Genomic DNA, 5,049 nt, shown 5'->3' on the forward strand with positions numbered 1-5,049 from the left:
GGGAGTCCACATTTCAAATTTGAAGAAAATCGCTCCAGCCATTTCCGAGATATGAGCGGACAAAGTTTGGGGTTTTTTTCTTCGTTTTTTTCTACTTCTTCTTTTCGCACATTTGCAAAATCCGCCATAAAACGCAAATACGTGCTCCAATCGGGCTGAAATTTGGTACACTTAAAGGGCTCATTAAGGCGAACCTCAGTACCAAGTTTGGTAGGAATCCGATGAACATTCACGGAGTTATGACCAATTATTTGCGTAAAATAAGGTCGAAGGTCTGTAATGCCCACAGGGTAAACCGCTTGAAGGAATGAGCTAAAAATTGCTATGTAGATGGAGTAACTATCATAGGAGTGCCTTTTTGTGGTTTGAAAGGGATCCAGTTAAGGCCATAGAGATATGACACAAAACCCAACCTATGTCACAATTAAGCGATCGATTTTTATGAATAAAAAACTATTAGTTTTCACGCCTACCAGGCAAACCGCTTAGAGCAGTGAGCTGAAAATCGGTGTATTGCTGGAATAATTATCATAGAAATTTCTTGCAGTAGTACAGAAGAATCGGATTACAAACCACAGAGTTATGATTCCAAAGCCAACTATGTGTAGTATATGCGAGATCGAGATACTCTAATAGAACAGTCACCCTAATAGAGCACTCAGCTACGTATATAACTTACTCCATTACAGAATCATATGACATTGCAAGTTATTCTGTAGGGAATTCAGCTACAAACAGTTAATCTTATAGACAATTCAGCTACAAGCAAGTCACCCTGTAGAGAATTCAGCTACAAATATGTTGCTGTAGAGATTCAGAAGATTATAAGTCACACTGAAGAGAATTCAGCTATAAACAAGTCACCTTGTAGAGACAACAAGTCACTCTGTAGAGAATTCAGCTACAAACAAATCACTGCGTAAAGGGTTCAGCTACAAAATAGCTACCCAGTAGAGAGTTCATCTAGATCAGCTACAACAAGTTACTTTATGCAATGTTCAGCTACAAGTAAGTCACTCTGTAGAGACTTCAGCTACAAACAAGTCACTCTGTAGTACAAACAAGTCACCGTGTAGCTGGAGAGTTCAGCAACCAATCAAAAAAACCACTCTGTAAAGAGTTCAGCTGTACAAACATACTATAACTGTATAGAGAAAGTTATAACTCTATAGAGAGATCAGCTAGAAACAATTAGTCATCCAGTAGAGAGATCAGCTACAAGACATCACCTTATAAAGAGTTTAGTTACAAAGGAACCACCATATAGAGAGTTCAGCTGCAAACATATCACCCTGTAGAGAGTGCAGCTATGAACAGATCGTCCTGTAGAGAGATCAGCTAGAAGGATCACCTTGTAGGGAGTTCAGCTGCAAAGAAACCATTCTGTAAAGAACTCAGCTGCAAACAAATCACCTGTACAGAATTCAGCTACAAACAAACCACCCTGTAGAAAGATCAGTTAGAAGAAGTTACTTTGTAGTCTAACTGAGTTCAGTTACAAAGAAACCACCATGTAGAGAATTCAGCTATAAACAAATCACCATGTAGAGAGATCAGCTAGAAGAAATCACCTTGTAGAGAGTTCAGCTACAAAGAAACCACCATGTAGAGAGTTCAGTTGCAAAGAAATTACCCTGTAGAAAATTCAGCCACAAACAAATTGCCCTGTAGAAAGATCAGTTAGAAGGAGTTACCTTGTAGAGATTTCAGCTACAAAGACACTATTCTGTAAAGAGTTCAGCTGCAAACAGATCACCTGTACAGAATTCAGCTACAAAAAAATCACCCTGTAGAGAGATCAGCTAGAAGAAGTTATCTTCTAGATAGTTCAGCTACATATGAATCACCCTGTAGAGAGATCAGCTAGAAGATGTTACCTTGTAGATAGTTCAGCTACAAACAAATCACCCTGTAGAAAGATCAGCTAAAAGAAGTCACCTTGTAAAGAGTTCAGCTACAAACAAGCCACCATGTAGAGAGTTCAGCTAGAAGAAGTTACCTTGTAGAGAGTTCAGCTACAAAGAAACCATTCTGTAAAGAGCTCAGCTGCAAGCAAATCACCTGTACAGAATTCAGCTACAAACAAATCACCCTGTAGAGAGATCAGCTAGAAGAAGTTATCTTGTAGATAGTTCAGCTACAAATAAATCACCCTGTAGAAAGATCAGCTAGAAGAAGTTATCTTCTAGATAGTTCAGCTACATATGAATCACCCTGTAGAGAGATCAGCTAGAAGATGTTACCTTGCAGATAGTTCAGCTACAAACAAATCACCCTGTAGAAAGATCAGCTAGAAGAAGTCACCTTGTAAAGAGTTCAGCTACAAACAAGCCACCATGTAGAGAGTTCAGCTAGAAGAAGTTACCTTGTAGAGAGTTCAGCTACAAAGAAACCATTCTGTAAAGAGCTCAGCTGCAAACAAATCACCTGTACAGAATTCAGCTACAAACAAATCACCCTGTAGAGAGATCAGCTAGAAGAAGTTATCTTGTAGATAGTTCAGCTACAAATAAATCACCCTGTAGAAAGATCAGCTAGAAGAAGTCACCTTGTAGAGAGTTCAGCTACAAACAAACCACCATGTAGAGAGTTCAGCTAGAAGAAGTTACCTTGTAGAGAGTTCAGCTACAAAGAAACCATTCTGTAAAGAGCTCAGCTGCAAACAAATCACCGGTACAGAATTCAGCTACAAACAAATCACCCTGTAGAGAGATCAGCTAGAAGAAGTTATCTTGTAGATAGTTCAGCTACAAATAAATCACCCTGTAGAGAGATCAGCTAGAAGATGTTACCTTGTAGATAGTTCAGCTACAAATAAATCACCCTGTAGAAAGATCAGCTCACCTTGTAGAGAGTTCAGCTACAAACAAACCACCATGTAGAGAGTTCAGCTAGAAGAAGTTACCTTGTAGAGAGTTCAGCTACAAAGAAACCATTCTGTAAAGAGCTCAGCTGCAAACAAATCACCTGTACAGAATTCAGCTACAAACAAATCACCCTGTAGAGAGATCAGCTAGAAGAAGTTATCTTGTAGATAGTTCAGCTACAAATAAATCACCCTGTAGAAAGATCAGCTAGAAGAAGTTATCTTCTAGATAGTTCAGCTACATATGAATCACCCTGTAGAGAGATCAGCTAGAAGATGTTACCTTGTAGATAGTTCAGCTACAAATAAATCACCCTGTAGAAAGATCAGCTCACCTTGTAGAGAGTTCAGCTACAAACAAACCACCATGTAGAGAGTTCAGCTAGAAGAAGTTACCTTGTAGAGAGTTCAGCTACAAAGAAACCATTCTGTAAAGAGCTCAGCTGCAAACAAATCACCTGTACAGAATTCAGCTACAAACAAATCACCCTGTAGAGAGATCAGCTAGAAGAAGTTATCTTGTAGATAGTTCAGCTACAAATAAATCACCCTGTAGAAAGATCAGCTAGAAGAAGTTATCTTCTAGATAGTTCAGCTACATATGAATCACCCTGTAGAGAGATCAGCTAGAAGATGTTACCTTGTAGATAGTTCAGCTACAAACAAATCACCCTGTAGAAAGATCAGCTAAAAGAAGTCACCTTGTAAAGAGTTCAGCTACAAACAAGCCACCATGTAGAGAGTTCAGCTAGAAGAAGTTACCTTGTAGAGAGTTCAGCTACAAAGAAACCATTCTGTGAAGAGCTCAGCTGCAAACAAATCACCTGTACAGAATTCAGCTACAAACAAATCACCCTGTAGAGAGATCAGCTAGAAGATGTTACCTTGTAGATAGTTCAGCTACAAACAAATCACCCTGTAGAAAGATCAGCTAGAAGAAGTCACCTTGTAAAGAGTTCAGCTACAAGCCACCATGTAGAGAGTTCAGCTAGAAGAAGTTACCTTGTAGAGAGTTCAGCTACAAAGAAACCATTCTGTAAAGAGCTCAGCTGCAAACAAATCACCTGTACAGAATTCAGCTACAAACAAATCACCCTGTAGAGAGATCAGCTAGAAGAAATTACCTTGTAGAGAGTTTAGCTACAAAGAAACCACCATGTAAAGAGTTCAGCTGCAAAGCAATCACATGTAGAAAATTCAGCCACAAACAAATTTGCATGTAGAAAGATCAGTTAGAAGAAGTTACCTTGTAGAGAGTTCAGCTACAAAGAAACCATTCTGTAAAGAGCTCAGCTGCAAACAAATCACCTATACAGAATTCAGTTACAAACAAATCACCCTATAGAAAGATCAGCTAGAAGAAGTTACCTTGTAGATAGTTCAGCTACAAACAAATCACTCTGTAGAGAGAGCAGCTAGAAGATGTCACCTTGTAGAGTGTTCAGTTACAAAGAAACCACCATGGAGAGTTCTGTAATAAATAAATGTATTATATATATATAATTTGTACATTTACTGATAAAATCAGAAATATTTAAAGTACATCTGCTTCATCTTTTCTTCTTCCTGTGGTAAAGAAAAAAAGATAGGTTTAAAAAGTCCCAAAGCCAGCCATAGGCCGGCTTTGTGGTATACAAATACAAAAAGAAATGAAATCTAATCCAAAACAGCCAAGCTGTAAAAAAAGTGTGCGGCCCTCAAAAAGGCCATGGTGAAAAAAGATGTGAAATCCAAGGTGGCGGCCAAGAAATGGCTGTGATGGTAGATTAATGGTAAAATTTTAATAACGACAATTCAGGTGAATTTTGTGCCAAGACCAAGCAGCACCAAATTCATTTGAATTGTCGTTATTAAAATTTTTACCATTAACCTACCATCACAGCCATTTCTTGGCCGCCACCTTGGATTTCACATCTTTTTTCACCATAGCCTTTTTGAGGGCCGCACTCTTTTTTTACAGCTTGGCTGTTTTTGATTAGATATCAGTATCGATACCAATATTGCGAGTATCAGAATTGGTCAATGCAAGTCAAAGGACAAAGACCTCATGATTGGGAGGGAGGGTGGGGCAGATTGACCATGCTTCAAACTAGGAGGGTCTGGGGGCATGCCTCCCAGGAAATTTTTAAATAACTAATGCTCTGAGATAGAATTTCAGAGTATTTTTGGCAGTAAGCATGCTT

The sequence above is a fragment of the Dysidea avara genome, chromosome 1 (assembly GCF_963678975.1).
Source record: "Dysidea avara chromosome 1, odDysAvar1.4, whole genome shotgun sequence".
NCBI lineage: Eukaryota > Metazoa > Porifera > Demospongiae > Dictyoceratida > Dysideidae > Dysidea > Dysidea avara.